The 12,029-nt window shown below is 50.4% G+C and overlaps 1 protein-coding gene across 4 annotated transcripts in view; it reads left to right on the top strand.

Moving 5' to 3' along the window:
• GSG1L (GSG1 like) overlaps window positions 1-12,029 on the top strand; it is a 285,264-nt gene that overhangs the window by 67,491 nt on the left and 205,744 nt on the right. The window lies entirely within an intron of this gene.

Raw genomic sequence — 12,029 nt, 5'->3', positions numbered from 1 at the left:
CCCCCTTGGGGACTAGGTACCTTTTAGCAAAATCCCCCCACAGTGCATGCTGTCTCTAGGTTCCAAGCCTTCCGCTAACCCTAACCTGCCTCTGCATTTGGGGTCTGGGTTTCTGGTGGTTGACTCCCTCCTGAATGGGGTAGTGTCGAGATAAGATGCTGCCCCTTCTTGGGTTTCCATAGAGACAAATCCCTCTCAAAGAGCGTCTGAGGATTTTGCTGACTTTACTGAAGATCCGTGGGAGGTTCCATTGCACAGTGCAGGTGACACGGTGCATCTGGCATCCGCCTGGCCCCTCTTCCTTCTACCTGATTTCCCAAGGAGTTCCCGGTGTCTCTTCCTCATGCGTGCAAAGCCGCTTCCCTCTCCCCTGAAGCCTTTCCTGTTGGCAGCCGATATACAACCTTGCAAGCATGTGTGTGTGTGTTTTGCGGGTGTGTGTGTGTGCATGAGGACATTGGGGCACTTGCCTTCTGCACTGAAGCTCTTGTCAAAACATTTTTCTCCACAAAGTCATTACTGTCCTCAAGAGGAATTCTGGTGCCAGCAGCTAAGATAAGACAGTTTCTTCACTTGTTATGTGGCTAACAGCTGTGAAGTGGGCTGAAGCAGTTAAGTCATAATCCCCATTTTACAGATGAGGAAACTGAGACTCAGAGAGAGGCAGTGACTCCCTCAGGGTCACCCACTGTGGGACTCCGTTCTAGGCTTGCCGACCCAAGGCCAGTGCCATTTCCACTGCATCCCTGCCTCATGGAAGCCTGTTTGCTGGAGTTTGGTCCTGAGTTTGCTTCCATGGTGAGCCTTGCCTGGTAGGGCCAGAGATGGGGGTAATGACAAAGCACGCATTTACTCATTCACCAAATAGGTAATGAGCCCACGCCCTGTGCTAGGCACCAGATACTCGGTAATCAGTGGTGAGTGATACAGGGACCCTGCCCTCGTGGAACTGATGGTCCAGTGAGGAATCAGGTGAGCACACACACAAATGCATGTGTTCCCACAGGCAGGCTGAGTGTCACTGAGACAAATCCATCAGGGTCTGGGGTAAGGGCATGCAGGGGGGGCAGGGGTGCTATTTTATAATAGGGGGTCAGGAAGGCCACTTTGAGGGCACAAGCTCCAAAGGTATCTGGGGTGACAGAGCAAGCAGGTGCAATGTCTGAGCCTGGACAGTGTTTGGTGTGTGCAGGGAGCTGCGAGGAAGCCACAGGGTCTGGAGCACAATGATTGAGGGAGAAGGTCAGGGAAAGAGCAGGGAGGAGAACAGGCATCTCATATGGGGTACCTGCGCTCAGAACTGGGCAGTTAAAACAGTACTGATGTGGCCAAGCACCGTGGCTTACTCCTGTAATCCCAGTACTTTGGGAGGCCAAGGCGGGCGGATCACTTGAGGTCAGGAGTTCAAGACCAGACTGGCCAACATGACGAAACCCTGTCTCTACTAAAAATACAAAAATTAGCCAGGCATGGTGGCGGGTAACTGTAATCCCAGCTACTCTGGAGGCGGAGGCAGGAGAATTGCTTTAACCTGGGAGGCAGAGGTTGCAGTGGTCCGAAATCCCGCCACTGTACTCCAGCCTGGGTGACAAATCGAGACTCTGTCTCAAAACAAACAAACAAAAAAGTTCTGACAACTGCACCCCACTTTCTGGACATTGCTTCTTTCTAAAAGCCCCTCAGGTAACTCAAATGTGCAGCGAGGGCCAAGAGCCGCTGGGCTAGGGCCCTGCCGGCCACCGTGAGGACTTCGGTTTCATTCTAAGTGTGATGAGAAGTCCTTGGTGGGCAGGAAGGGAGGTGATGCAATCTGATGTACTTTTCTAGAAGACCCTGGTGCCTGGGTTGGAACAGATGGAAGGGAGTGAGGGGAGGCAGGGAGGCCATGAGGAGGCTGCTGCAATGGTCTAGACAAGGGGCAGCAGTGGCTGATGATGGAGGCAGCCTTGGCCAGGTGTCATGCTGGACCCCTCTTAACTTCAGGAGGGATGGCACAAGGTTCAAGAGGCCAAGGAAGAGACCTGGAGCCAGCAAACTAAACATAGAGTTTTGCCAGGCGTGGTGGCTTATGCCTGTAATCCCAACACTTTGGGAGGCCGAGGCGGGTGGATCACCTGAGGTCAGGAATTCGAGACCAGCCTGGCCAACATGGTGAAACCCTGTCTCTACCAAAAATACAAAAATTAGCCGTGTGTGGTGGTGCACACCTGTAGTCCCAGCTACTCGGGAGGCTGAGGCAGGAGAATCGCTTGAACCCAGAAGGCGGAGGTTGCAGTGAGCGGAGATCATGCCACTGCACTCCAGCCTGGGTGACAAGAGACTCAATCTCTAAAAAAACAAAAACAAACAAAAACCATACAGTTTATTTGGGGGAACTTACCTACAGGGTGCTCCAGTGGCGATGGGCTGGACAGAAGAACAACAGCTTGTAAAATGTGTGCAGTTTCTATAGTACTTTCACTTAACACCCTTGGTCTGGCAATCCTCATTTCTTAAGTCAGGTGTGTCTGCCATACAGGGTATGCTTAAGTTGTTATTGCTGTCAATTGCATCTGGCATACACCAGGGTCCTCAGATTACCACAAACTCAGTGGCTTAAAACAACACAAATTTAGGCTGGGCGTGGTGGCTCAAGCCTGTCCTCCCAGCACTTTGGGAGGCTGAAGTGGGTGGATCACTTGAGCCCAGGAGTTTGAGACCAGCCTGGGCAACATAGGAGGACCCCCATCTCTACAGATAATTTAAAAAAATTAGCTGGGTGTGGTGGTGCACACCTGTGGTCCCAGATACTCAGGAGGTTGAGGTGGCAGGATCACCTGAGCCCAGGGGATTGAGGTGGCAGTGACCTGTGATGGCACCGCTGCACTCCAGCCTGGGTGACAGAGCAAGATCCTGTCTCAAAACCAACCAACCAACCAACCAACCAACCAACCACACACACATGCACATTTATTCTCCCACAGTTCTGGAGGACAGGAGTCTAAAATGAAGGCATCCACAGGGCTGCACTCCTGGGGGCTTCAGGGAGGAGGTTTCCTTGCCTTTTCCAGTCTCTAGATGCCGGTTATACTCCTTGTCTTGTATCTCCTGCGTCTTCAAAGCCCATCACTCTAACCTTTGGTTTTGTACCATCATATCGTCTTTTTTTGATTCTCTGGCTTCTCTCTTATATGGACCCTGGTGATTACTTCGGACCCACCTGGATAATCCCGGCTAATCTCCCCAGCTCTCGATCTTTATCTTCATCACCCAGCAGAGTCCCTTTTGCCATGTAAAGTAAGATATCACAGATTCCGAGGATTAGGACGTGGACTTCGTGGTGGGGGCATTACTCAGTCTCTGACAGTCAGGGTCCCCTCTGGAGTGGTGGAGGGGCCTATGGGTGGGGCCTGGGGCTCCCTTATCTCCCTGTGGGCTCTCAGTGTCTCCCTGACCAGGCGCAGATAACCCCTGGCTTTTTTTGTCTGCTTTTAGATGCTGTGCCAGCTGCAAAGGCCAGTGTGTGGGTCCCACTCCTGTTCCCGAGGGGTCCTCCAGGTGGGCCGGCCTCTTCATGGTTGCTAGGGTGGCTCACTACCCCTAGGGTGCACTGGTGTCCACCTGGTCTCCCACCGGAGGGCTTGGTCGACCAGATCACCCACTCCCATTTGCCTGGCATTTTCAGAATGTATTAGTTTTCTGTGGGTGCTGTAATAAATGACCCCACAAACTTAGTGGCTTAAAACAGCATACATATATTATCTTACAGTTCTGCAGGCCGGAATCCAGGACAGTCTCACCCACCTAAAATCAAGGTGACATGGGGCAGGCGCGGTGGCTCATGCCTGTAATCCCAGCACTTTGGGAGGCCGAGGTGGGCAGATCACTTGAGGCAAGGAGTTCGAGACCAGCCTGGCCAACATGGTGAAACCCCATCTCTACTAAAAATACAAAAATTAGCCAGGCATGGTGGTGTGTGCCTGTAGTCACAGTCACTCGGGAGGCTGAGGCACAAGAATCCCTTGAACCCGGGAGGCAGAGGTTGCAGTGAGCCGAGATCACGCCTCTGCACTCTAGCCTGGGTGACAGAGCGAGACTCTGTCTTAAATAAATACATAAATAAATAAATAAAATACAATCAAGGTGTTGGCAGGCTGTGCCTTGTTCCGGAGTCTCTAGGGGTGAATGCATTTTTTTGCTTATTCTGATTGTTGGCAGAATTCAGTTCCTCCAGATGGTAGGACAGAGGTCCCTGCTTTCTTGCTGGCTGTAAACGAAGGGCTGTTCTTGGCTTCTAGAGGTCACCCTGTTCCTTGGCTGGGGACCCCCCACCCCGTCTTCTCCATCTTCAGAGCCAGCAACAGCGGGCTGAATTTTTCTCACCTGGCTTCTCCCTCTCTTCCTGCAGCTGGGGAAGGTTCTCTGCTGTTATGGGCTCATGATGACATTGGGTCAACTTGGATAACGGATCATCTCCCCATTTCAGGGGCTACAACCTTAATTACACCTGCAAAGTCCCTTCTGTTTTGTAAAGTAACATATTTACAGCTTCCAAAGATCAAAGCGTGGACGTTTTAGGGGGCTGTTATTCTGCCGAAATGCACCCAATAATAACAAAACAATGACAATGTAATTAACACTTATTAAGCCTTTATTATCTACCGGGCTCTATGCCTGGCTCCTCAGAATCACCTCTGAGGAAGGTACTATTATTATGCCTATTTTAGGAATAGGAAACTGAGGCACAGAGGAAACTGAGGCACAGAGAGGTTAAGGAATGTGACAGGTTGAATTATGCCCCTCCCCCCCCACCATTCATACGTTGAACTCCTAACCCCCAGTACCTCAGAATGTGACCTTATTTGGAGCGAATGTTTTTATAGACATAATCAAGTTAAAATGAAGTCCTTTGGGTGAGCCCTAATCCAATATGGAGGATGCCTTCCTAAAATGGGGAAATGCAGAAATACAAACCCTTACAGGGAGAATGCCATGTGGATGGGAAGGTGGCATCTACAAGTCAGGGAGACAGGCTGGGCTGTAATCCCACCACTTTGGGAGGCGGAAGAGGGCAGATCACTTGAGGTCAGGAATTCGAGACCAAGCTGACCAACATGGTGGAACCCCTGTCTCTACTAAAAATACAAAATTAGCCGGGCATGGTGGTGCATGCCTGTAATCCCAGCTACTTGGGAGGCTGAGGCAGGAGAATCGCTTGAACCCAGGAGGTGGAGGTTGCGGTGAGCTGAGATCGCACCATTGCACTCCAGCCTGGGCAACAAGAGCAAAACTCTGTCTCAAAAAAAAAGGAGAGGCCGGAAACAGATCCTTCCCCCACAGCCCTCAGAAGGAATCAGCCCTACCAACCTCTTAATTTTGGCCCTCCAGCCTTCAGAGCTGTGAGATAGGAACTGTCTGGTGTTCAGGCCACCTATTTGTGGTGCTTTTTATGGCGGTCCTAGTGGACTAATAAGTGTAACTTGTCATTAGTTGTGGCAGCTGGGTTCGAGCCCAGGCAGTCCTCAGTCTTTGGCTCTCTGGCTGTTTTTGTTGTCACGTCTGTCTCCAGCTCTCTCCATTTTGGTCTCTTTGTCTCTGATTTACTCTGTTCTGATTTTTTTTCTCTATCTTTTATTTGTTTATTTATTTTGAGACAGGGTCTTGCTCTGTTGCCCAGGTTGGAGAGCAGGGGCACAATCATAGCTCACTGCGGCTTCCACCTCCTGGGTTTAAGCAAACTTCCTGCCCCAGCCTCCTGAGTAGTTGGGATTACAGGCACGCACAACTTTGCTTGGTAAATTTTTGTGTTTTTTGTAGAGATGGGGTCTCATTCTGTTGCCCTGGCTGGTCTCAAACTCATGACCTCAAGCAACCCTCCTGCCTTGGCCTCCCAAAGCCCTAGGATTATAAGTGTAAGCTACCCTGCCCGGCCTCCTTTTTTTTTTTTTTCCTCACTCACTCTCCCCTTCTCTCTCCCACTGCTTCTGGCTCTCTGGATTTCCGTCCTTCTCTCCTTCTGGCCCTCAGCTCCTATTGAGACAGGAAGTCCCTCACCTCCTTCCTCTCAGCTCCCTCATCCCCCTCCAGCCACTGTTCCTCCCAGGACACCCCTTTGCAATTAAACTGTGGATAGACCAAGGCCCAGATGCCAGCATCCCTGGATGCCCACACCGGCTGTTCTTGGGGCCTTGGCGGCAAGGGAGCAGCCAGCACTGAGGAGAGTGGGCAGAGAGCTACCCTCTCTGAGAGCGGAGGCCTCTGAGCTGCAGGAGGAGCCAAACTCAGCCCCCACTCACCACCCTGTGGGCTCTCTCCTGCCCCCTCCACCCTGCTGTGCACATAGGCGCCTCGGGCTGAGTGGCCGTCAGCCCAGCAGCCCCACCAGGCCTGGCTGGTGCGTGACACTCACAGTGGGCACCAGCAGCTGTGCCGCCCGTGTCATCCTGCCACACTGACTCTTCTTTTTCTGCTCCTGGTTCCTGGCTTCAAGCTTTTCAGAGCAGTCTTCCTGCCCTCCAAATCCCAGCCTCCATCTTTCTGGGTTTGACTTTTTCCCTTTGTTGCCCCTGCTTCTGGGGTCCATGTTGCCCTGAGTGGGAAACTCCCAACTCCCTAAGGTCCGAGGAACCCTGTGGTCTGGCCAGCCCTGGCCCCTGGTTGGGTTGGGAGTGGGGATTGAGATGGAGACAGGATGGAGGAAATCAGGGAAGGCTGCCAGAGGGAATTCTGGGAAACACTGGGGAACAGACACTTTGGAGAGACCTGGCCGGCCCAGTTCTTCTCCTGTGGGAGCTTCCCCAGTATCAGTCACGGCCATGCTGGCAACCATGTTTTCCTGCAAAGCCATGATTTACCCGGCCATGCTGATTGGCCACTAGAGCTGGACATGTGACCTGAGCTGGGCCAATTGGCTCCTCTGTCCTGGGAGTTTGGAGGACTCTGGGAGGTGGGTTGGCTTCTGTAGGGCTGGTCACAGGGACAAGGGGTGGAATGTTTGAGGGAGGCAGGCATGTGTTCAGAGGAGCAGAGAGGGGCTGAGACAGCCAGAGAGAGGTTGCCCAGCTCCCATGGCTCCCGTCTCCTGCAGTCCCTGCTGCTGGGTTCAGCGAGATGCCCGTGTATCCTTCTGTGTTAACAAGCATCCATTCTCAAGCTCCTGTGAGTGGGTTCTGTCTTTTGCAGCCACTCAGCCTCCAGATAGCGCTTTTAAGAATGCAAATCAGATCACAGCGCTCGTCTGCTTGGTGCCCTCAGTGGCTTCCCAGAGCTGCAGCATTTCTCCTTAAGGCTGCCCCAGCACGAGGCTGAGCAATCTGGCCCTGGCCTCTCCCATTGCCCCAGGACTCGCTCACAACAGCCTCTTTGCTGTTTCTCCAGCACTCCAAGTTCATTCCTGCCCCAGGGCCTTTGGACTTGCTGTGCCTTTTGCCTGGGATGCTCTCCCCCTGGATCTTTTTTTGTTTTTCTTTCTTTCTTTCTTTCTTTCTTTCTTTCTTTCTTTCTTTTTTTTCTGAGACGGAGTCTCGCTCTGTCACCCAGGCTGGGGTGCAGTGGCGCATCTGGGCTCACTGCAATCTCCGCCTCCCAGGTTCACGCCATTCTCCTGCCTCAGCCTCCCGAGTAGCTGGGACTACAGGCGCCCGCCACCACTCCTGGCTAATCTTTTTTCTTTTTTGTCTTTTTAGTAGAGATGGGGTTTCACCGTGTTAGCCAGGATGGTCTTGATCTCCTGACCTTCTGGTCCTCCCGCCTCGGCCTCCCAAAGTGCTGGGATTACAGGCGTGAGCCACCGCAGCTGGCCTCTTTTTTTCTTTTTAATTTGTTTTGAGACATGATCTTGCTCTGTCACAGGCTAGAGTGCAGTGGTACACTGCAAATACAGCTCACTCCAGCCCCCACCTCCTGGGCTCAAGCCATCCCCCTGCCTTAGCCTCCTGAGTAGCTGGGACTACAGGCATATGTCATCATGCTTGGCTAATTTTTAACATTTTTGTAGAGATGGGATCTTGCCACTTTGCCCAGGCTAGTCTTGAACTCCTGGGCTCAAGCGGTCCTCTCGTGTTGGTCTCCCATAGTGCTGAGATTATAGGCGTGAGCCACAGTGTCTGGCCACCCCCTGGATCTTTACATGGCCAGCTTGTCGTCATCAGGTTTGAGCTGGAAATGTTCTCTCTTGTAGAAAAGGCCCTGGTCAGCCCATCAGAGAAGCCTCGCTCACCCTGTTATTCCATCACAGCATCCTGTTTTATTTTATTCAGGGCACATATCACCATCTGTTGTTTATTTATTTGTTGACTTGTTTACATCTGTTTCTCCTGCTGGAATGAAAACATCACGTCTTGCGCACCACTGAATCCTCAGTGCTTCCAACACAGCCTGGCGCGTAGTAGGTGCTTAATGAGTATTTGTTGATTGAATGCAAAAATGAGGCAAGATGGCCCAGAGTTAGACTGCCAGGAGTTTGGCCAGGTTTGCTGGAAGAGAGTTAAAAGCCCATCTCATTCTTCCCACACAGGAACCCCATTCTTGCCTATACATAGGCTGCTCTGCCCTTGTAGATGATAGTTTGAAGGTTGCCAAGCAGCGGGTGGAGACCAGGCTGCCAGGCTGCACGAAGTGGTGATCGTAGCAGAGGTGACTCAGTTCTGCCTGGGCCAACCTTGGGCCCCCTTCTGGGCTGATACATACTCTATCCACTGGGCCAGTGTCTGTTCTTTCTCTAGAGGGCCACAAAATGATCTTTCCAGGAGGAACCCCGTTTGTCCTACAGCCCTTCAGTAAGGGACTGTGATTCACATCCCCCAAGATCAGAGGCTTTGACCTGGGAGAGGGCCTCCAGTCTAAAAACAAGCCCTGTTTTGGGTAAGCTGGTGGAGGAGACGATTTCACGTGTGGGTGAATTGCCTTTCGTCTGCCTCTCTCTGATTTGTTTTTGAAAATTCATTGTATTTATTAGATGTGCCATCACACAATGGTCCCTTGACATATTTCATGCTGTAAAGAGACAGCCCCTGCCATCAAGCTGTACGCTGTAGCTGACAAAACTGTGTGTCTTGTGCACACTCACACATACACTTCCACGTGGGCACACGCTGTTGTCAAGCACACAGACGTCACAGGCTGGTGGGAGCAGCCCTGGGGTTGAAAGACCCAGGCTGGCGTTGGCTGTACCTCTCCTCCCTTTCCTGGAAAAATGATGGCAATTCTGCACTATCTATGTGAATTGGGGAAGAAGCAGCATGGACAGATAAAGTCCAGGATCCCAGTCGCCTCCCTGGCCAAACAGAAATGGCTAACCAGCCAGTGGTTTTGAGGGATGGGAGTTCAGCAAACTTTTCTTTTCCTTTCTTGTCTGCTGGTGGAGCTGCTAATGAGTAGAACGAAGCCCACAGAGGGAGGAGGAAGCAGAAAGCCTGAGCAATCCACTCCCTGAATAATCAGCCCTGAATAATTGAGAATTGACTTGTAATTGCAATTGTCTCAGTGTGGAGATGCTGACGCTAGAAGATGAGGAACAGGCAAGGAGAATGGTGGGGTTTGGAAAGAGGGCGTTGACTCTGGATTGGTTCCTGGCAAAGCAATGGGGGGTCAAGGGGAAATTTTTTATTACAATTTTAAACTACAAGGTCAAAGGGCTAACACTGTTGGGGGAAGGTTGTAGGAGGAGGAGAGGAGAGATGTATCCAGGAAGGAGCAGTATTTCTTTCCAGACAGTAAACAACTGCCAAATAAACCCCAGAAATGACACTCTGAGAGTGTCTGTGGGAAGCTTAGAGAGCTGCTTGTCCGGCAAGAGGTATTGGTTTTGTTCAAGCTTCATCTGGTGCTCACTTAAAAAAATAGATTTCATTTCCCCTCTTGCACCAGTCCGGAGGGGAAAATCAGCACGTAACATCTGCCTCATGTCATCGTTTAGATGCTTATGAATAAATGGATTCTGGCAGGACTAAGCAAATAGATAGTAAAATGCAAGACCCAGCCAACTCCTGATTAGCTCTTCGTGCATTATCTGCTGGGGGATTGTCCAGAGGAAATGTCCCATCCCAGGGTGGAGTCCTTCTCGCCATGCAGCAAGGTCCTAGGCTTCACTCTCTGAGGTGGCCTAACTTTTTGTTTTTACTTTGATTATTTTTAGCATTATTTGGTAGAGACGAGGTCTCACTATGTTGCCCAGGCTGATCTCAGAACCCTGGCTCTGAGAGGCTCAAGCGATCCTCCCACCTTGGCCTCCCAAAGTGCTGGGATTATAGGCGTGAGCCACTGCGCCCCGCTGTGGCCTAACTTTTGAGCGCACAGAATGTCACATGTGAGCAAGTAATGGTTAAGGGCTGGGTCTATGCAGCAGACAGATCTGAGGTTGAACTCATCTCTTACACACAGTAGCTAAAAGGACTTGAGCCGTGTCTCCATTCCTCTGAACCTCTGTTTCTTCCACTGTATGATGAGGAAGATGATGATTGCAGCTGTGACTCTATGCTTATCAGTAGCCTTGAGTTTCTCTGCATTTCCCAGCGTCCTTTGCACTTGGAATGGCCATGTGACTAGTCTGGCCAATGGGATATGAGTGGAAGTGGTGGGCTGAGGTGGACAAATATACTGTGTGTCCTCCCTCTACTTTCTCTCCCTCATCTGTGGTGCAGCTACACCATAAAAGGAGCCTGGATCCCTGATTCACTGCATGGATATGAGTCATTCAGGAGAAGCAGCTAAGAAAGAACCTTTAAGATTTTGAGGTGTTTGTAACAGCAGCTAGTATTAACTACCCAAACAAATACAGTAGTACTCCCTTGAGAGGTATTGTGAAGAATTAAGTTAGGGAGGCAGAGCTTATAAGAGCTTAGCTAAGTGCCGGCATATAGAAAATGTTCAATAAATATTAGGTATGAGTATTAATTTATTTATGCAGCAAATATTTATAGAGTTCCCATGATGGGCCAGGGATGTGGAATAACAACAGATGCATAAAATCGTATTTTGGATTATGTATTAAATAGTGCACTCCATGGTAAAATAGAAAGAATTTGGTCATTCTTTCCATCAGTGATTATTATTATTATTGTTGCAGCTCACTGCAACCCTTGAAGCCTCCCAGGTTCAAGTGATTCTGGTGCCTCAGCCTCTTGAGTAGCTGGCATTACAGGCATGCACCACCACACACAACTAATTTTTGTATTTTTAGTAAAGTTGGGATTTCACCATGTTGGCCAGGCTGGTTTTGAACTCCTGCCCTCAAGTGATCTGCCCGCCTTGGCCTCCCAAAGTTCTGGGATTACAGGTGTGAGCCACTGCACCTGACCCAATCATTGATTATTAAATATTAAACCCTATTATGCTCCAGGCATTGTGATGAATGGTGGGGACGTGTGGTTGAATATGTCCGTTTTCACTCTTAAATTGCTTGCAGGCTACTGAGAGATGTACAAGTAAACATATAATTCAAATGCCAAGTGACACGTGTCATATAGAGGGACTTTTTTAAAGTGCTGGCTGTGTCATTAACTCTGTTTGGGGGAAATCAGAGAGGGCTTCATGGAGGAAGGGGCTTTTGAGTTCAGCCTTGAACGTCTGAGTAGCATTTGGGCAGATGAGAAAGCATTTCAGGTGGAGGGACTGGTCCAGAGTCATGAAGCCTTGGGTTTTTGTTTTTTTTTTTTTAATTATTTATTGATTTATTTTTTAAAAACAAGGTTTCACTCTGTTGCTCAGGCTGGAGGTCAGTGGTGCGATCACAGCTCACTGCAACCTTGAACTGGGCTCAAATGATCCTCCTGCTTCAGCCTCCCGGGTAGCTGGGACTAGAGGTTCATGCCACCATGCCCAGCTAATTTTTATTTTTGTAGAGATGGGGTCTTACTATGTTGCCTAGGCTGCCCTTGAGCTCCTGGCCTCAAGCAATCCTCCTGCCTCGACCTCCCAAAATGCTGGGATTACAGGCAGGAGCTCCCGCGCCTGGTGGGGTCTTGTGTTTGATGAGCTGTGACAAATGCTTTGGTAGCTGGGGATATAGGGTATCTGTGCTAGGTAGAATAATGTCGCCCACTCCAAAGATG

Source organism: Pan troglodytes, chromosome 18, assembly GCF_028858775.2.
Source record: "Pan troglodytes isolate AG18354 chromosome 18, NHGRI_mPanTro3-v2.0_pri, whole genome shotgun sequence".
Classification (NCBI taxonomy): domain Eukaryota; kingdom Metazoa; phylum Chordata; class Mammalia; order Primates; family Hominidae; genus Pan; species Pan troglodytes.
Note: the sequence above shows the minus strand (reverse complement) of the source record. Positions and strands in the feature narration are given on the sequence as shown.